Raw genomic sequence first — 22,751 nt, 5'->3', positions numbered from 1 at the left:
CCAGGAGATCTTCCCGACACAGGGATTGAACCTGGGTCTCCCACATTGTAGGCAGACAGTTTACCGTCTGAGCCACCAGGGAAGTCTCTACTAATGTGTGTGTGGGGTTATCATTTAATAAGTTGGAAGCCCAGTGGAATAAAAAAGGTAAAAAGAAGGGTGGCTTCTCTCTCTCCCTGAGATGGGATGTCCAACTTTTCCTGCCTTTTGACATCAGTGCTCCTTGTTCCTGGAACTTTGAATTTAGAAATTATACTAACTGTTATTTTTTTTTTTTCAGTCAAGGGGTTCTGGCTCTTCAGAAAGATGTTAAGGAAAGCTAACAAAGACATACAAAGTATTCCAAGGATCAAAATAGTAGGGAGGCATTGGCAATGCCACACCTAAAGAAGTTAGGGGAAAAAGTGAGACTTGCAGGTACAGAAGAAGGCTGTCCCACAATAGTTGTGGCCTCAGGTATAGAAAGACTACCCTGCCCTGGTTCTATTTCTGGTGCTTCCATTTGTCTGGATCCAAAGTGAAACTACAGGTTGAAGGAGGTCAAGTTTTACTTCCATAAAAATTGTGAGCTAGTTGGATGGCATCACCGACTCAATGAACATTAGTTTGACCAAGCTCTGAGTAATACTGAACAACAGGGAAGCCTGGTGTGTTGCAGTTAATGGGGCTATAAAGAATTGGACATGACTTACTGACAGAATAGCAACAATAAAGTGTAGAAAACATTACTAAAGATAAAGAAGACCTCTCTATATTAATAGGAAGTTTAATGAATAGAAAAAGATGAAAAACTATAAACTTATATGCAACCAATATCAGACTCAAAAATATTTAAAGAATTCACAGAACTGCAGGGAAGAATGGAAAAGTGTACCTGAATAGGAGACTCTAAATACACTTCTCTTGGTAATTGATAAATTGAGCAGGAAAAAAAAAATCACTAAGGATACAAAAGATTTGAATAATGCAATTAACTAATTTGATCCAGTGGATAAGTATCCATTACACTCAACAATGGCAGAATACATTTCAAGCTTGAAAGAACACTTATGAAAACTGACCACATACTGGGCTATGAAGAAAAGCTCATTATATTTCAAAGCTTTGTTATCATGTAGAAAACATTCTCTCTGTACACATAAATTAAATTAGTGATCAATTATTTAAAAAAAAAAAAGGGAAACTAGAGGATCCCAATTCCCAGAGAGAGGAGAGAAAATGAAATATTAAGTCACATTGTGTTGTATGGTTCCTCAAGAAATTAGTATTTGAGGAAAGACTTGAATTTAATGAGGAATCTAATCAAGTGGATATCTTACAGAACTCTGTTCTAGGCAGACAGATAATCTGAAGCAAGGGCTTTAATATGGCTTTTGTTATTTAAATGTGGAGGCTAGCCGGAAGTAGAATGTGCAAGACATGGTTAGAAAGTGAACAGGATGCCTATCAGGAAGGATTTTATTTTTTTCATTTTTGGTTTTATTTTCCTTAGTTTTTTTTTTTTTTTTTTCCCCTTTGTTTTGGCTTCCCTTGTGGCTCAGCTGGTAAAGAATCCTCCTGCAGTGTGGGAGACCTGGGTTCAATCCCTGCACTGGGAAGATCCCATGAAGAAAGGAAAGGCTACCCAATCCATGATTCTGGCTGGGAGAATTCCATGGACTGTATAGTCTACGGGGTTGCAAAGAGGTAGATGGGACTGAGCTGTTTTCCCTCTCATTTTCAATTCACTTAGGTATTTTTTAAGAGCCTGATTTTTAGTTTAAGTGAAATAAGGAGACTTTGCAGGATTTTGAACAGAGAAGTAGCAAAATTTGAATTATGCTTTGATAGGGTCACTGTTCTGAGGAAAATGTGTATTATTTGAGAGACATTAGAGAGTTGTTGCATGATCCAGATAAGAGATCATTGTAGTCAGACAAGAGCATCAGCATGGAAATAATTAAAAAAAAAAAAAAGGTTGTGTCTGGATATTAATACATGTTTACAGGAGAAAATATGATAACTTCTGGTGTGAGAGAAAGGATGGCTTAGACTGTTGGCTTGAGAAACTAGATCTAAAGAGCTGTCATCAAATTAGATATGAATGTTTACAATTGGAATAGGTCAGTTTTGGATATATTTTGCCTGAGATGCATATTATATATCCAAGTTGCGATATCAAATAGTCAGTTGAAAGTGTAAGTCTGGAATTAAGGGGAGAAGGGCTTCCCTGGTGGTTCAGATGGTAAAGAAACTTCCTGCAATGCAGGAGGCCCAGGTTTGATCCCTGGGTCAGGAAGATCCTCCGGGGAAGTGAATACCCTTCTCCAGTATTCTTACCTGGAGAATTCCATGGACAGAGGGCATGGTGAGCTACAGTCCTTGGGGTCACAAAGAGTTGGAGATGGCTGAGCAACTAACACTTTCAGCAGGGAGAAGCCTGAGTTAGAGGTACACTACTGGGCATGGACAGCAAGAACATGGTATTTTTATTTTATTTTTTGTCCATGCCTCGAGGCATGTGGGTCTTAGTTGCTCAGCCAGGGATTAAACCTGTGCCCTCTGCAGTGGAACACAGAGTCTTAACCGCCAGACTGCCAGGGAAGTCCTTAGAAGGTGATATTTGAACTGGTTAGACTGGATGCTATCACCAAGGGAGTATTAATAGAGACGAAAGGGGGTCTAAAACTTGACTGCTGAAGCAAACCGATATTGAGACTCTAACATAACAAGAAGGAACCAATAAAGAATAGAGGGAAGTAATAAAGAGAAGTGAAGAATGAGAATTAAAGAAGGAGAGAGTCATCAATCATATGTGCTTTTAATATTAATAATTAGTTGAATGATATAAGCACTAAGAATTGATATTATATTCAGTAAGTTGGAGCTTATTGGCAAACTTAACACAGTTTCACTAGGATATTTGATATAAGAGCTGGAGTGGAATGGTTTTAAATGAGAGTAGGAGAAGATAAATTAGAAAGAAAAACTATAGAAAAAATTTTGGGGGATCCAGGGAAGTAAAGAATGTGTCAGTAGCTGAAAGAGGAGGAGGATCAGGAGGATACATATGTATAAAAATTAACAGAGTGTGAGAATCTCACGTTTTAGGAGTTTTCTGTTTGTTACTGTGATGTGGATCTTAGGTAGTGTAACAGTAGAAGAGAACAAAAATGTATTCACTTGAAGTAAGAAATTACTCAAGAAATACACCCATGGGGTAAATGAAAAGTCCATGGACATCCAAGGTAATGAGCATACCTTATTCATTCTCTCAACCACTTTTTTTCATTCTCCTTTATCTTTTTGTTCCTTCTTTTTTCATGGTTTTTTCTTTTCTTTCTATCTCCTGCATCTTTTTGAAACCTGGTCATATCCCTTTCTTCTCAGTATCACATTTGGGCCATTATTTGTGTCATACTGTCTTGTACTTGCTTCTGAGGGTCATTAAACTTGGCTCTTTCACCTCTTACCTTCACCAGCAACAGAACTGTACAAGAAACTTCATTCTTGCTGCCATCAGCTCCCTCTACAGCATCCACAATGCTTTATTAAATCTCCCCAGGCTTCTACTGTGGTAGAGAAACTGGTCAATATCAATTTAGTTACAACTAACGTTTTGCAGGTTTTCACATTCCTATTCTTGTGATATTCACTATTTGTTTTTTTGGTCATCACTGACAACTGTTCCTTGAAAAATATCTTTTAAAAACATTTAATTAAGAAAATTGTTATTTGAATTTTTCCTGAATGGTAAATAAAATATACATTAACCGACCTCTGCTTGGTATGTGGAATGCTTGTGCCTTGTTGGAGCACGCTTGTGGCTAACCTCTCAGTCTCTCAGTCATCTCTCTTCTTCCCTTAGAAACAGCATATCTGCATATTACTTGGGCCCAGGGCCTCCTTGCACAATTACCATGTTTTTATGTTTCCCTTGAAGAAAGATATGATCACATGCCCTGCAAATTTTGGCTAATAAGATGTGTGCAGGAGTAATTTAAGCTACTGTCAGGTTGCATTCTTAAAGTCAAGGTTTTTTAATACTTTTTTTTCCTATTGGCTATGGTACAGACTGTAGCTAGAGCTAGAGCATACATCTTAGACTTAATTTGAAGCTCAAGGTGAGTTTGACAGAATAATTATACAGAAGGATCTAGATCTCTAATGACTGCGGTAGCACCGATCAGCTTGGATTAGCTACGCAGACGTTTTAGGTAAAGGGGACATTTCTACCTCATTAAATACACTAGTTATTTTGAGTCTTTTGGTTATATAGGTGAACCAATCTAAATAATATACTCTTTTAGCCTTATACTTTCTCAAAATACTCTAAGATTGCAAGGAATATTGAAACTAAATTCCATAAGTCAGAAATCAAATACTTCTGAGTAAGTTGTGACATCTTCCAAACTATAAACTTTTATGACATTTTCTATTTATCAGCATAGTTTGTATGTGTTATAAATAATCATTTGCATCTAACAGTGAGTTGTTATAAGGTTGGGCATTCATAGATCTTGATTTATTGTACTTTGAATCAGGTGATTGGAGTCTGTGTATGGTTAAATATGCAATAATTCCTCAGCTGTTTCTGATGATTAATACCAGAACTGGCTCAACATTTTGCTCATTGCCTACATATACTTGTCTACCAGAATGATAAAACACTAATAGATTCTCATTACTATCCAGGGGCAAAATGTGTTTCTCTTCAGCATTTCTGTGACTGTCCTAGCATTTTACAAGGAATGCCCAGAGGTAAGTGGAAGAGTTGGAATATAATAAAGATGAAACAAAAAGTAAATGATGAGGCATGGTGCAAATAGATACTTTTTAGGTAAAAATTATTCAGTATAAGTCTTTTTCCTCTGATAATGGCCTATTAGAGAGAATATTTCACATTACTGTTCCATTCCATAGACTCATAGGTCCTAAAGCTAAAGGCATGTTGAACTGTAATCTGTTGCAATCCCCTGCTCCCACAGGTGAGCTTTAATATCCCTGGTTCACATTCTGGTTAATAGCTTTTCTTAAGATTATAAAAGAGAAAAAAATCAGGATTAGATTCAGATCTCTAGATTCCTGATGTATGAAGGTTTGTTATTTCTGGATAATGTGGTGTCAGGTTAGATTTGGTGATTCATTTATTTTTATTCATTTATCTATTCAGTTCACTTTTAAGGATCTAAGATTGTAGATGGGGCAATATATAAGTCAGTCAGAGGCCTGATGATTCCATGTGGTCAACCAAATACATCAAAGTACTGAGGACACTGGGAAGGGACTGGGTCAATTCTGGAAGAGAATCAGTTAAGTTTTTACAAGAAGGGATTTCTCTGACCTTACTATTAAAAATAGTTAGATTTTTTTAAATAGGAAGAATAGGGCAGAAAGACAGTGAGCCGTGAAAGGCCATGATGTGATTGAGAATATGACAAGCCTCAATGTCATTCAAACATTGAATGGATCAGTGGAAGTGTCCAGTGTCAACGGGAATAATAAATGGTCTGACTGTGAGTAATTTGTAAGTCACCTAAGAAATCTGGATTTCTATTTTGTAGGAAATACATAACAACGATTTTAAGTAAGATAAAATAGACTCTTTTTTTGTCCACACCACCCAACATGTGAGATCTTAGTTCCCTGACCAGGGATTGAACCTGTGCCCCTTACAATGGAAGCAGAGTCCTAACCACTGGACTGGCAGGGAACTCCTCATAGCTTTTTTTTTTTTTTTAAGGTTACCCCCCTCCCCCACCACCAACGATCTTGAGTTGACGCTTGACTGAAGTGAAGAAATACTTGGGATGTGAATGACATACCAAGTTTACACATCATATGAATTTCCTGAAATGGGATAGTCTTGATGAAAGGAAATATTGTCCTTTTCATCACAGGGACCCGGAATGCAAAAGTAGGAAGTCAGGAGATACTTGGAGTAACAGGCAAGTTTGGCCTTGGAGTTAAAAATGAAGCAGGGCAAAGGGGCTAACACAGTTTTTCCAAGAGAACACACTGGTCATAGAAAACACCCTCTTCCAGCAATGCAAGAGATGAATTTACACATGGACATCACCATATGGTAAAGACTGAAATCAAATTGATTATATTCTTTGCAGCCAAAGATGGAGAAGCTCTTTGCAGTCAGCAAGACTGGGAGCTGACTGTGGCTCAGATTATGAACTCCTTATTGACCAAAAAAAAAAAAAAAAATTTAGACTTGAATTGAAGAAAGTAGGGAAAATCGCTAGTCCATTCAGGTATGACCTAAATCAAATCCCTTATGATTATACATTGGAAGTGAGAAATAGATTCAAGGGATTAGACAGAGTACCTGAAGAATTATGGATGGAGGTTCATGACTTTTTACAGGAGGCCATGATCAAAATCATCTCCAAGAAAAACAAATGCAAAAAGGCAAAATGATGTCTGAGGAGGCCTTACAAATAGCTGAGAAAAGAAGAAAAGCTAAAGTCAAAGGAAAAAAGGAAAGATATACCTATCTGATGGAGAAGGCAATGGCACCCCACTCCAGTACTCCTGCCTGGAAACTCCCATGGACCGAGGAGCCTGGTAGGCTGCAGTCCATGGGGTCGCTAAGAGTCAAATGGGACTGAGTGACTTCATTTTCACTTTCATGCATTGGAGAAGGAAATGGCAACCCACTCCAGTGTTCTTGCCTGGAGAATCCCAGGGACGGGGGCGCCTAGTGGGCTGCCATCTATGGGGTCACACAGAGTCGGACACGACTGAAGTGACTTAGCAGCAGCAGCATACCTATCTGAATGCAGAATTCCAAAGAAAAGCAAGGAGAGATAAGAAAGACTTCCTCAGTGATCAATGAAAAGAAATAGAGGAAAATAATAGAATGGGAAATACTAGAGATCTCTTCGGAGAAGGCAATGGCACCCCACTCCAGTACTCTTGCCTGGAAAATCCCGTGGGCGGAGGAGCCTGGTAGGCTGCAGTCCTTGGGGTTGCTAAGAGTCAGATACGACTGAGCGACTTCACTTTCACTTTTCACTTTCATGCATTGGAGAAGAAAATGGCAATCCACTCCAGTGTTCTTGCCTGGAGAATCCCAGGGGCAGGGAAGCCTGGTGGGCTGCCATCTATGGGGTCGCACAGAGTTGGACACGACTGAAGTGACTTAGCAGCAGAGATCTCTTCAAGAAAATGAGAGATACCAAGGGAACATTTCATGCAAAGATGGGCACAATAAAGGACAGAAATGGTATGGACCTAACAGAAGCAGGAGATATTAAGAAGAGGTGGCAAGAATACACAGAAGAACTGTACAAAAAAGAAGAAATATACTAAAGAGATCTCAATGATCCACAAAACTACAATGGTGTAATCACTCACCTAGAGCTGAACATCCTGGAATGCGAAGTCAAGTGGACCCTAGGAAGCATCACTATGAACAAAGCTAGTGGAGGTGATGGAATTCTTGTTGAGCTATTTCAAATCCTAAAAGATGTTTCTGTGTAAGAACTGCACTCAGTATGCCGGCAAAATTGGAAAACTCAGCAGTGGCCACAGGACTGGAAAATGTCAGTTATCATTCCAATCCAAAAGAAAGGCAATGCCAAAGAACATTCAAACTATTACACAATTGTACTCATCTGACATGCTAGCAAAGTAATGATCAATATTCTCCAAGCAAAGCTTTAACAGTACATGAACCATGAAATTCCAGATGTTCAAGCTGGATTTAGAAAAGGCAGAGGAACCAGAGATCAAATTGCCAACATCCATTGGATCATAGGAAAAGCAAGAGAGTTCCAGAAAAAACATCTACTTTTGCTTTATTGAGTACGCCAAAGCATTTGAGTGTGTGGATCACGATGAACTGTGGACAATTCTTAAAAAGAAGGGAATACCAGAACACCTTACCTGCCTCCTGAGAAATCTGCTCAAGATTATATAGGTCAAGAAGCAACAGGTATAAATGTACATGGAACAATTGACTGACTCCAAATTGGGAAAAGAGTATGCCAAGGCTGTATATTGTAACCCTGCTTATTTAACTTCTATGCAGAGTACATCATGCAAAATGCTGGGGTGGATGAAGCACAAGCTGGAATCAAGATTGCTGGGAGAAATATCAATAACCTCAGATATGCAGATGAGACCATCCTTATGGCAGAAAGTAAAAAAGAACTAAAGAACCTCTTGATGAAAGTGAAAAAGGAGAGTGAAAATGTTGGCTTAAAATTCAGCATTCAGACTCTAAAGATCATGGCATCTGGTCCCATCACTTCATGGCAAATAGATGGGGAAACAATAGAAACAGTGAGTCTTTATTTGCTTGGGCTCCAAAATCATCACAGATGGTGACTACAGTCATGAAATTAAAAGATGCTTACTCCTTGGAAGAAAATCTATGACCAACTTAAACAGACCAACTTAAAAAGCAGATATATTACTTTGCCAACAAAGGTCCATCTAGTCAAAGTTATGGTTTTTCCAGTAGTCATGTACGGACATGAGAGTTGGACTTTAAAGAATGCTGAGCACTGAAGAATTGATATTTTTGAACTGTGGTGTTGGAGAAGACTCTTGAGAGTCCCTTGGACAGCAAGGAGATCCAACCAGTCAATCCTGAAGTAAATCAGTCCTGAACATTCATTTGAAGGACTGATGCTGAAGCTGAAGCTCCAATACTTTCACCACCAGATGCGAAGAACTGACTCATTGGAAAAGACCCTGATGCTGGGAAAGATTGAGGGCAGAAGGAGAAGGGGATGACAGAGGATGAGATGGTTGGATGGCATCACCAACTCAATGGACATGAGTTTGAGAAAGTTCTGGGAGCTGGTGAAGGACAGGGAAGCTTGGTGTTCTGCAGTCCATGGAGTTGCAAAGAGTCAGACACAACTGAGTGACTGAAATGAACTGAACTGAACTGAACTGATAAGAATTTCCGAGTTAGAATTTAGAATTAAACATGGGGACTCTAAATTTGATTGAAAGGTAACAAGGACATATTTCTCCATACTCAATATAGATTTGCAAAATTAATCTTTCTGAGCTTCCATTTTTTATTTTTTAAAGTAAAATGGCAGTGAATATACACCTCAAAGGATTATGAATCTCAGAGGAAAAGTAAATAGGATAATGAACATAAAGTAACCATGAGGGCCAGTTAAGTGGTAAGTATTGAATAAATGGTAGCTGTTATTATTGTTTTATTTTTTTTGTCATTTTTATTATTGCAGTGAATTTAGAAATAAGCATCCTACAGGAAAATGAAAATAAAAATATCCCTGGAAGAGAGCCAGGGATGTAAATGTCTATTTGACAGTCATTAATGTATGGTGTTCAGTTAAAAACACAAGATTAGACAGAAGTCTAATACAGTTTTGTTCTTTGTTTTGTTGAGAAGGAAATTGAATTTTATGAAACTTGAACATCCTTAGTGAATAAGCACAATAACATGTTAACTACTAGCACTGAGCTTACAGAAACAGTGGAACTGCTGGATTTGTACCTATGCCTGAATAAATAAATTTCAGGCTTCAAAGCCTTCTCTAAGTAGTAAAGTAGGCTGGCTTTAGGCCAAAAATTGAAATATGCAAAGGTTTTCTTCAGATGCTGCCTTTTCAAATCCATTGCAGAGACTGGAGGGGGAGGGTTAATAAACTAAGACCTGAAAAATCCCTAGGGGCAATTTTGAAGCCTTAGGCGTATCATAGCATATTTTATTCTCTCCATCATATATTTTCATGAAAGTGAAATCAAGTAAAATGAATACGTGAAACTGACTTGAAGGAAAAAGGAAATCACAAAAAGGAAACATTGTATTAGGTTTTTGTTCAGTCTGACTTTTTGTGACTCCCTGGACTACAGCAGCCAGGCTTCCCTGTCCTTCACTATCTACCAGAGTCTGCCCAAACTCATGTCCATCAAGTCAGTGATGCCATCCAACCATCTCATCCTCTGTTGTCCTCTCTTCTCATCCTGCCTTCAATCTTTCCCAGCATCAGGGTCTTTTCCAATGAGTCAATTCTTTGCATTAAGTGGCCAAAGTATTGGAACTTTAGCTTCAGTGTCAGTCCTTCAGGGTTGATTTCCTTTAGCATTGGCTGGTTTGATCTCCTTGTAGCTCAAGGGACTCTCAAGAGTTTTCTCCAGCATCACAGTTTGAAAGCATCTACTCTTTGGCACTCAGCTTTCTTTATAATCCAACTCTCACATTCATACATGACTACTGGAAAAACGACAGCTTTGACCATATAGACCTTTGTTGGCAAAGTGGTGTCTCTGTTTTTAATATGCTGTCTAGGTTTGTCATAGCTTTTCTTTCAAGCAGCAAGCTTCTTTTAATTTCATGGCTACAGTCACCATCTGTGGTGATATTGGAGCCCAAGAAAATAAAGTCAGTCACTATTTCCATCGTTCCCCATCTGTTTGCCATGAAGTGTTGGGACTGGATGCCATGATCTTAGTTTCTGAATGTTGAGTTTTAAGCCAACTTTTTCACTCTCCTCTTTCACCAATATGAAGAATCTCTTTAGTTCCTTGCTTTCTGTCATAACGGTGGTGTCATCTGCATATCTGAAATTATTGATATTTCTCCCAGCAATCTTGATTCCAGCTAGTGCTTCATCCAGCCCAGTGTTTCTCATGATGTACTCTGCATATAAGTTGGATAAACATGGTGACAGTATAGAGCCTTGACGTACTCCTTTCCCAATTGAGAATTGTATAGGAGACTTGACTTTTACATGGATGGTTGGTACTGATTATGGGTAAATAAAACTCAAATCATTGGTAGTGGCCACTGCCCAAATCAAAATTATATTCTTTGCTGATAACAGGATTTCTAATTCACTGCTAAAACCTAGGATGCTGGTGAGCATAAAACTTGATCTCCAAAGACAATATTCCCAGAATATCCAAGACACATACTTGCTTTTCATGATTGGGCCCTACAGACAAATGAATCTCTCCTTCCATCTCTAAATGGAAAAATCACAATTATCACCATCATAACTGTAGTTCTCAGACAGTTATAAGACACTTATAAGTTATAAGACACTTATGTTGAGTCAGATATACTGTCTCAGTAGTCAGATCTACTTTAATCTACTTTTGAAAAAAATAATCTTATTTATTCATTTATTTAATTTTATTTTTGGCTGCATTTGGTCTTTGTCATTACACCGGGCTTTCTCTAGTTGTAGTGAATAGGGGTTACTCTGTAGCTGTGATGCTTGGTCATTTCATTGTGGTGCTTTGCTTGTTGTGGAGTACGGGGCTGTAGGGAGCATGGACTTCAGTAGTTGTGTCTCATGGACTCCATAGCATCTGCTCAGTAGTTGTGGTGCATGGACTTAGTTGGATGCAGCATGAGGAATCTTCTCAGACCAGGGATCAATCCATGTCCCCTGCATTGCAAGGTGGATTCTTAACCACTGGATCACCAGGGAAGTCCCTAAATTACTTTTCAATTATTAACTCGTTTAATTCAACAGCAACCTTATAAGGTAGGCATTATTATAATTTTTTTCAGTTGACGAGCTCAAGCTATAGAGAGAGTTAACAAAACATTGCCAAGGTCATACAGAAAAATTCTTCCACTTAGTTGATTACTATTTCCATGATTCCTCCAAAGTGTCTTATGGCTCATCTGACCAGAGAGCAAATGATCCTTTTTATCTGTTGGAAAAGGCAAAGCTGAAGAACTGTTAAATTTGGTTGCTGAAATCTTGATTGATCTTTAGGGGAAAATGTATCCTGCTCTGACCAGCTCTATGACCTTGGGAAATATGTTTAATCATTTTGAACTTGAACTTCTACATCTGTAAGATGAAGACAAGAGTGGAGGGGAAAATGGAAGTGGATTAGGTTGTTGAAGGAATAGAGGAAAACAATAGAATGGGGAAGACTAGAGATCTATTCAAGAAAATGAGAGATACCAAGGGAACATTTCATGCCAAGATGGGCTCAATAAAGGACAGAAACAGTAGGGACCTAACAGAAGTAAGAGATATTAAGAAGAGGTGGCAAGAATGCACAGAAGAACTGTACAAAAAAGATTTTCACAACCAAGATAATCACGATGGTGCGATCACTCACCTAGAGCCAGACATCCTGGAATGTGAAGTGAAGTGGGCCTTAGGAAGCATCACTACGAACAAAGTCAGTGGAGGTGATGGAATTCCAGTTGAGCTATTTAAAATCCTGAAAGATGATGCTGTGAAAGTGCTGCACTCAATATGTCAGCAAATTTGGAAAACTCAGCAGTGGCCACAGGACTGGAAAAGGTCAGTTTTCATTCCAATCCCAAAGAAAGGCAATGCCAAGAATGCTCAAACTACCACACAATTGCACTCATCTCACATGCTAGGAAAGTAATGCTCAAAATTCTCCAAGTCAGGCTTCAGCAATACGTGAACTGTGAACTTCCAGATGTTCAAGCTGGTTTTAGAAAAGGCAGAGGAACCAGAGATCAAATTGCCATCATCTCCTGGATCATTGAAAAAACAAGAGAGTTCCAGAAAAACATCAATTTCTGCTTAATTGACTATGCCAAAGCCTTTGACTGTGTGGATCACAGAAAAACTGTGGAAAATTCTGAAAGAGATGGGAATACCAGACCACCTGACCTGCCTCTTGAATAACCTATATGCAGGTCAGGAAGCAACAGTTAGAATTGGACATGGAACAACAGACTAGTTCCAAATAGGAAAAGGAGTACGTCAAGGCTGTATATTGTCACCCTGCTTATTTAACTTCTATGCAGAGTACATCATGAGAAATGCTGGGCTGGAAGTGAAGCACAAGCTGGAATTAAGATTGCCAGGAGAAATATCAATAACCTCAGATATGCAGATGACACCACCCTTATGGCAGAAAGTGAAGAGGAACTAAAGTTGGCTTAAAGCTCAACATTCAGAAAACTAAGATCATGGCATCCAGTCCCATCACTTCATGGGAAATAGATGGGGAAACAGTGGCTGACTTTATTTTTCTGGGCTCCAAAATCACTGCAGATGGTGATTGCAGCCATGAACCTAAAAGACGCTTACTCCTTGGAAGGAAAGTTATGACCAACCTAGATAGCATATTGAAAAGCAGAGACATTACTTTGTCAACAAAGGTCTGTCTAGTCAAGGCTATGGTTTTTCCAATAGTCATGTATGGATGTGAGGGTTGGACCATAAAGAAAGCTGAGTGCCGAAGAATTGATGCTTTTGAACTGTGGTGTTGGAGAAGACTCTTGAGAGTCCCTTGGACTGCAAGGAGATACAACCAGTATATTCTAAAGGAGATCAGTCCTGGGTGTTCATTGGTAGGACTGATGTTGAAGCTGAAACCCCAATACTTTGGCCACCTGAATGCAAAGAGCTGACTCATTTGAAAAGACCCTGATTCTGAGAAAGGTTGAAGGGAGGAGGAAAAGGGGACGACAGAGGATGAGATGGTTAGATGGCATCACCGACTCAATGGACATAGGTCTGGGTGGACTCCGGGAGTTGGTGGTGGACAGGGAGGACTGGTGTGTTGCAGTTCATGGGGTCACAAAGAGTCAGACATGACTGAGTGACTGAAATGAACTAAACTAAACTGAATGTCCTTAATTGGAGTCCAGTCAAAAAAATCCTGTAATGCAAATGCAGATAAGGGGAGATAACCATCTGGTTTTATTAGCAAGAATTTCCTTGGCCCAGAGCCCATGTATTTGGTCATCATGTAGAAGTAACTCACTGAGTAGCAACGTTAGTGGCTGTGTGAGTGCTGATATGACTGGAGTGTAACAGCAGTGAGCCCATGGTTCTGTGATTTGCTAAACTCCTTGATGTTTTGCTTTGAAGACCAGGAAACTCCAGGTGTACTTCTTTGAGACATGAGGCAGGCAACAGGGAGACTGTCCCATTCACTAGCATCATTTTGCAATTTGTATATTTTACCTTGTTTTTGCTGACTTCCAAGAACCCAAAGTTATTTTAACTTTGGAAGAAGTCTAACTCATCATTTTCACTCACACTTCAATTTGAAATAGCCTATGTGTTCTAACCTAGGTTTGGATGTCGAAAAAATTAGCCAAGACTCTATTTTGTAGTGCATGCACGCTAAGTCACTTCAGTTCTGTCCAAAGCTTTGTGACTTTATGGTTTGCAGGCTGCCAGGCTCCTCTGTCCAGTGGATTCCAGGCAAGGATACTCGAGTGGGTTGCCATGCCTTACTCCAGGGCATCTTCTTGACCTAGGAATTGAACCAGCATTTCTTACGTTTCCTACATTGGCAGGTAGGGTCTTTACATTAGTGCTACCTGGGAAGCCCTCTATTAAATAATGTGTGTGTGTTAGTCACTCCATTGATCCTATGGACTATAGGTCACCAGGAATTCTCCATGCAAGAGTAATGGAATAAGTAGCCATTCCCTTCTCTGGGGGATCTTCTGGACCCAGGAATTGAACTTTGGTCTCTTGCACTGCAGGTGGATTCTGTACCATTTGAGTTACCATGGAAGCCCCTATTTAGTAGAATATACCATAAAAAATAGCTGTAATATTTTAGAAGAGGAGAGACTTTACAAAACTTTTCAGATTAGCTCTCTGTAACAAAACTTTTCAGATTAGCTCTCATACAATTGCATGCCCCTTCATAGTAAGAGGACTTTCATAAATAGCAAGTAATACTGTATTTCTTTTTAAAATAAGTTTAAAGTTTTCCTGGTTTGAAAATTCATTTAGAATTCAGGATTCTAAACTTTTTCCACACTCCCAGTACTCTTCCTACTATAACTCACTGCTATTGTTGTTCAGTTGCTCAGTTGTGTCTGACTCTTTGTAATCACACAGACTGCAACACGCCAGGCTTCCCCATCCATCACCAACTCCCGGAGCTTCTTCACACTCATGTCCATTGAGTCAGTGATGCCTTGCTATAGTATATTACTTTAATCCAGTTGAATTTAGTTGGATGTAGCTTTTTCCCTCCTGCAAAAATCTGTTTATTTGCTTAGTTTTCTTCTATTGCTAGCTAGATTTCTGCTAATTGAGACAAATCATGTTATGATTTTTTTTTAAACATTTCATCCATAAAGTGAGACTTTCAATTGGTGTAGATTTGAAAACATAAATATTTATCTCATCATTTTGCAATTTTTCCCCATAGACTCCCTAAAATTACAACCATTGTAAGTTGGAAGAATTGAGAAACAGAATTAAATTATTTCACAGGCAGCAGAGTAAATTAGGGAAACAATTCCCAATCAAAATGAAGTAAAACAAATCAATCCTAAATGCATGTAGGTTCATTTTTACAAATATTATTGGATTGAGATCCTAATATTCCCATTGACAAAATTATTGCTTTTGGCAGTAATTTCACTAAAGTTTTCACAGATTTAAATCTATGTGGTGGACTGCACTAATTTGATTTGCAAGCTCAGGTGGGTTAGATGTGCTGATAAGGATGTGGAGCAATTGAAACATTTATACATTGCTAATAGGAATTGAAAGTGATATAAGTTTGGAAACAAACCTGGCAATTTGTTGTGTAGTAAGATACATTGAACGAAATGCTTCCATACATGCGACCACAGCTAATTCCTTCCTAGAAATTTATCCAAATGTGTGAAAGCATACAGCCGCACAGAAATCTGGGTGCAAATGTCTATAGCTTTATTTTATTCATTATTCAGAAAAAAGTAGAAAAAGCCCAAATGTCCTTCAGTTAGTGAATGAATAAAAACATTGTGAAATAGGCATACAATGTAATAATACTTAGAAATAAAAAAAGAACAGATACATGTAACTATATGAATGCATCCCAAAAGCATTAAATGAAGTCAAACTATGAACACAAAACAGTCTGTTATTAATATCTTTGAAGACAATGGTTAGTAGAGCATCTAAGACAAAATATGCTTCAATAAACAATTTTTGAAAGAACAAATTAGCACATAGCTCTGTCTGAATACTCAGTCACTTAGTCACGTCGAACTCTTTTGCAATCCCATGGACTGTGGCCCCCCAGACTCCTCTGTCCATATAATTTTCCAGGCAAAACTAGTGGAGTGGGTTGGATCTCCTACTCCATAACTTATAGTTCCTGATGTCACATAATTTTATATGATTGTAAAAAGTTATCAGGTAAATCGTTGTGGAACACCCCCCACCCCTCCCTAGAGTAAGTCATTCCACAAAGGAAAAGTCACACTCCTTGTTAACACATTCTGTTAAGATACAGAATATATATATGCAGATACTAGAGAAGACAAAAAGAATAAACATTCTATATCAGCTTGACTATAGGTTAGAATAATTCATATATTGAGCATTGTGTGTGTGTGTGTGTTTGTGTGTGCACACACATGCTCTGTTGTGTACGACTCTTTATGACCCCATGGACTGTAGCCTGCCAAACTTCTCTGCCCATGAAATTTTCCAGGCAAGAATACTGGACCAGATTGCCATTTCCTCCTCCAAGGGATCTTCCCAACCCAGGGATCAAACCCATGTTTCTTGAGTTTCTTGCATTGACACCTCCTTTACCACTAGCACCATCTGGGAAGCAGACATTGAGTGTTAGTTTTTATTTAAACAAATAAACTCAAACACAGGAGGCTTTAACCTAGCATACAGTTTTGATTAGACTGTGGCCCAGAAACTGAATTCATATATAATTAACAGTCTTAATTTTAGCTAATCTATTTCATGTAAAGCAGAATCTTATTGTCATAGCAATTTGCCTTAGTGTTACAGTTAATGATGTTAAACAACTTTTCATATCTTTATCTACTCTCTGTGTACCTTCTTGTGGTGAAATGTCTGTTGATTTTTTCTTTTTTTTTTTTTCTCACTGTTTAATTCTGGCTTCTTGTCTGTATTTTATTAAACTTTTAAGTTTCTCTGTTATATCCTGGATACAGGTTCTTTGCAAGAAATGTCATTTGCAAATATTTTCTCCTTGTCTGAGTCTTATCTTCTTATTAACTTAAATGTTTTTTCAAGCAAGAGAACTTAAAAATTACAGTATAGTTTCTCATTATTGCCTTTTACATTTCATGTTTTTCTTTGTATCACATATTAAAAAACCTTCACTTCAGTTATAAAGATTTTTCTCCTATACTTTCCCCTAGCAGCTTTATAGTTTGAGTGCTCACATTTAACTCTATAATCACTTTCAAATTAATTTTTATGTATGGTGCAAGGTAGGGATTTTGGACAGAGGAGCCTGGCAGACTACAGTCCATGGGGTTGCCAACAGTCAGACACAACTGAGCTACTAGCACTTCACTACATGTCTAGTTATGTTTTTGTTTTTTTTTTGTACTTTTCCTTCATGGAATTTCCAAGATTTTGCATCTGTGGCTTCCAGTCATTCATTAATTTTGAAAAATTCTTGTCCTTGAGATCTTCAGATACTTTTCATACTCCTCTTTCTTTGCCTCTGGGACTCCAAATGTATCTAATTAGATATTCAAAATTGGCTCATGGGTGCTCTGTTGCTTTTGGTTTGCTTGATTTCCTTTCCTCTTTGTGTTTCAGTTTGGATAATATCTAATTATCATTGTTCAAGTTCACTATTTCTTCATCTAGTGGTGTTCAGTCTGTTGAAAAGTCCATCAAAGGAATTCATTATCTCTAATATTGCATTTTTTTTATTGCCAGCATAAATAGCTGACTTTTTCAAAATAGCTTCAATCACTCCTTTATAACATCCCATCTATTCTCAGACAGTGTCCACCTTTTACATCATGTCCTTTACATAAAAATCATATTTATTCGCAACCCCATTTTAACTGTCCTATCATTAGGACCGTTTCTGCCTGTAGTTCTATGAATTAGTTTATCTTTTAATGAGTAGTCAGTGGAACTACACCTAAAGATGTGTTGCTTTTTTGTTTTTCTCACTGCATCTTATAATTTTCAACTCTACGCTGAACAGTGTGCAGAAGAACAATTGAACCCAAGGTATTTTTTTCTTGGCAATTTTTTCTTCTCTCCTCAAGCTGCCTATCTGATGAGTTTAGCAAGTGCAGACACTGGTTTGGCTGGTTTGGGGTTTTAATGTTGCTGTAGTTATCCCCAGTGCTCCCCAGTTTTCAAACTCTCGCAGCATCAGACAACGACTCTCATGTGCATAATGGAGGCCTGGGAACCAGAGGCTGTTTTCCTCAACATCTGTGCACCGTTCTCAGGGCTTAGCAGGCACATGCTCTACTTTTCCCACTTCTAATAAATAAGCTCTGTCATGTATTGCTGGTAGTTTTGTTTTTGTTTCAAAATATATATTTTGTTCTATATTGCATTCCTTCTATTAATTCTTTAGCAGTATCTTTAGAATATTTATAGCATTCTCTCTTGCTCTCTGTGTTTTTCTATTTAAAATGAGATGATACTTTAATAATTTTAGTATCTACATATTTGAAAACCAACACCATGCAAACATAAAAACAATGCACTGTGGTCTCTGAAAGCTACAAGGCAGCGGCATGTATATTGGTTCCTATGAAGTGAAAATAGCAACTTGTAATGTGTACATTTCACTCTGTTTGTGTGAACAAAAGTGACATTAATATATGTGTTTATATATGCAGACTCTCTCTGGAGGAGTGCCGAGGAAACAGATAAGAATCACTGACTTTTGGAAAACGGATGTGATAGACTTAAGAGTTAGAAGATTTACTTTTCACATCACACATTTTAAGTATTTATTAAAAAATTTAACATTTTAAAATATGGAAATATTATCTAGTTAAAATTAGAGAAAGGTACTAGTATAATTAGCAGTAGTATAATTAGGTATTTGAATATTTAGTTTTATAGTTTTATTTATTTATATTTGGCCGTGCTGAGTCTTCACTGCTGCGCATGGGCTTTCTCGAGTTGCAGCAAGTGGGAGCGCTCCTCTCCATTGCGGTGCCCGGGCTTCTAACCGTGGGGTCTTGCTGTGGCGCTCAAGCTCTAGGGCACAGGGGCTTCGTTAGTTGCAGCAGACAGGCTTGGTAGTTGCAGCTCCCCAGGCTTTCCCCAGGGGGCGCTAGTGGTAAAGAACCTACCTGCCAAAGCAGGAGGCAATAGAGATGCGGGTTCCATTCCTGGGACGGGAAGATCCCCTGGAGAAGGAAATGCCTACCCACTCCAGTATTCCTGCCTGGAAAATTCCATAGACAGAGGAGCCTGGTGGGCTACAGTCCATGTGGCCACAAAGAGTCGGACAGGACTGAGCACAACTTCTTTCTTAGGGTCTAGAGCACCAGCTCAGTAGACGCGGCACACGGGCTCAGTCCCACCCTATGTGAGATCTTCCCAGACCAGGGATTGAATCTATGTCTCCTGTACTTCCAGGCAGATTCATATCCACTTCCCCACCAGGGAAGTCTATTATTTGAATATTTTAATATATATGTGTGTCATTTCTGTAAATAAAGACAAACTCAGTCTCCAGAAAGTGTGTCTTACTTAAATCATGGTTTTTCTGAAATGTCTCTGAGGCCCATAGCATTCTTATGTTTAGACACAAACTGCAGGCTCAGGTATGTGATTCTATATTCTGGATCCACACTAGTATAATCTGGATACCTTTTCAAAAATATTCAGGCTCATCATCAGAATGTTGATTAAATTAGTATTATACAAGCATCATATGTAAATATCCTCTTTTAGTCAACATGTCTTTTACTTCACCCTTGGGGGGCATTAGTAAAGAAAAATTCAAAAACAAAAGTAAATAGTTTAATAAATAATAATAAGAAAGCATATATGTATGCATGACCCAGGTCAAGAAATAGAATATTTCTCATTTTTCCAATCACATTTTCTCTTTCTTCTCCCCTTCCTCTCCAGAGACCACCTCTCGATAATGACTATGCAGATTTTTAGCTTAGATTTGTCCTTGCTTTTCTTTTTATTCTTGTCATCTAAAAAAATAATTTTGCACCCTTAAAAATATAGCAAGATTTTATCTGCTATAGAACTTCAACAAAGATAATTCTATCATATTCTTCACATCTTAATATTTTCAAATTGTTTTATATTTGATGCATTTCTTTTTAAAAGTACCTGTATCAAAAAAATAAAAATAAAAATAAATAAAAGTACCTGTATCTACCTTCAATTTTCAGTGCTGTATTATATTCCATTGTGAATATAGCAGTTTGTTGTTTGACATAATCAAACATATATGATTGTTTCTTATTTGTAACTATTGTAGATAAAGCTCTCATAAATTTTCATATGTATTTATCATAGTGCTTATATGCAGAATTTTCTTTAGGGTTTATCTCCAGGGTGAATCTGTTAAGTCAAATGTATGCATATCTGGAATTTTATTGTATTAAGTCCAACTCTTTTTTCCAAGTGGCTGTTTCAATATATAAACCCATTGGCATGTAATAGCAAAGTATACTCCAGAGATATGCAAAGCTGAGTATAATATATTAGCTCACTGCCTCTTGATCTCTGACCCCTGAAGAGGTCAAGAGATAATCAGCTATTTCAAATTTGAAAATGTTCAACCCAGTTAATCCATTAATCTCCCAATAAAACCATACAATATATTATATGAATAAGTTTTGATTCCTGTTCATAAAATTGTGGGAAAATATTATTTAAATGTGGGTTCCCTTGCTGACTACTAATAGATAACTTTATCTATCTATTGATCTATCTTTATTGTTGTTAAAGAAGAGCTTCATTATGTATTTTTTAAATGGATGATGTTGTTGTTGTTTAGTTGCTAATTTGTATCTAATTCTTTGCCACCCCATGAACTGTAGCTCACCAGGCTCCTCTGTCCATGGGAGTCCCCAGGCAAGAACATGGGAGTGTGTTGCCATTTCTTTCTTCAGAGGATCTTACAGACCCAGGGATTGAACTTACGTTTTCTGCATTGGCAGGTGGATTCTTAGCCGCAGAGCCACCGGGAAGCCCTAAATGGATGACTGTTGTTCAGTCTCTAAACCATGTCTGACCCTCCCTGACCATATGGACTGCATGCAGCATGCATTGGAGTGGGTTGCCATTTCCTTCTCCAGGGGATCTTCCCAACCCAGGGATCGACACCAGGTCTCTGGCCTCGCAGGAAGATTTTTTTTATCATCTGAGCCACCACGGAAGCCCCTATTTTAAAATGTTAAATCTTTTAACATGCCAAATGTGTGTCATTTGTAACGATACTGACAATGAATACTTTTATCTTCTGATACAAAACATGTGAAGGAACACATACTTTTCAGAGCCGTTTGAAGTTTTTGGTGTGTGAAACACATAATCATGGTTCTCTTTTTGCCTGTGTTTCTATTAAGGTGTCTGTGTTTTTACCATTGTCTTTTTTTTTTTTTTTCAGATTTTTTGGGTGCAAAACCCAGAAAAAATACCTTTGATTTAAAGAAGTTCTTTGTATATCCTCTGTATATACATTCTTTTTGGTGACATTATATTTTCTCCAAATTTGGTACTTGTCTGTTTATTCACGTCGTGATATCCTCTGATGCTTCAGTTCAGTTCAGTTCAGTCGCTGAAGTGAACTGACTCTTTGTGACCTCATGAACCACAGCACGCCAGGCCTCACCAACTCCCGGAGTCCACCCAAACCCATGCCGATCGAGTCGATGATGCCATCCAACCATCTCATCCTCTGTCGTCCCCTTCTCCTCCTGCCCTCAATCTTTCCCAGCATCAGGGTCTTTTCCAATGAGTCAGCTCTTCACATCAGGTGGCCAAAATATTGGAGTTTCAGCCTCAACATCAGCCCTTCCAATGAACACCCAGGACTGATCTTTAGGATGGATTGGTTGTATCTCCTTGTAGTCCAAGGGACTCTCAAGAGTCTTCTCCAACACCACAGTTCAAAAGCATCAATTCTTCAGCACCCAGCTTTCTTTATAGTCCAACTATCACATCCATACATGACCATTGGAAAAATCATAGCCTTGACTAGATGGACCTTTGTTGGCAAAGTAATGTCTCTGCTTTTGAATATGCTATTCAGGTTGATCATAACTTTGCTTCCAAGGAGTAAGTGTCTTTTAATTTCATTGCTGCAGTCACCATCTATAGTGATTTTGGAGCCCAGAAAAATGAAATCAGCCACTCTTTCCACATCTATCTGCCATGAAGTGATGGGACCGGATGCCATGATCTTAGTTTTCTGAATGTTGAGCTTTAAGCCAACTTTTTCACTCTCCTCTTTCACTTTCATCAAGAGGCTTTTTAGTTCCTCTTCACTTTCTGCCATAATGGTAATGTCATCTGCATATCTGAGGTTATTGATATTTCTCCCGGCAATCTTGATTCCAGCTTGTGCTTCAGTTCCAGCCCAGTGTTTCTCATGATGTACTCTGCATATAAGTTAAATAAGCAGGGTGACAATATACAGCCTTGACATACTCCATTTCCTATTTGGAATCAGTCTGTTGTTCCATGTCCAGTTCTAACTGTTGCTTCCTGACCTGCATACAGGTTTTTCAAGAGGCAGGTAAGGTGGTCTGGTATTCCCATCTCTTTCAGAATTTTCCACAGTTTATTGTGATCCACACAGTCAAAGGCCTTGGCATAGTCAATAAAGCAGAAATAGATGTTTTTCTAGAACTCTCTTGCTTTTTTGATGATCCATTGGATGTTGGCAATTTGATCTCTGGTTCCTCTGCCTTTTCTAAAACCAGCTTTAACATCTCGAAGTTCACAGGTCATGTATTGCTGAAGCATGGCTTGGAGAATTTTGAGCATTACTTTCCTAGCGTGTGAGATGAGTGCAATTGTGCAGTAGTTTGAACATTCTTTGGCATTGCCTTTCTTTGGGATTGG

This window comes from Oryx dammah, unplaced genomic scaffold, assembly GCF_014754425.2.
Source record: "Oryx dammah isolate SB20612 unplaced genomic scaffold, SCBI_Odam_1.1 HiC_scaffold_18, whole genome shotgun sequence".
NCBI classification, from domain to species: Eukaryota; Metazoa; Chordata; class Mammalia; order Artiodactyla; family Bovidae; genus Oryx; species Oryx dammah.
Note: the sequence above shows the minus strand (reverse complement) of the source record.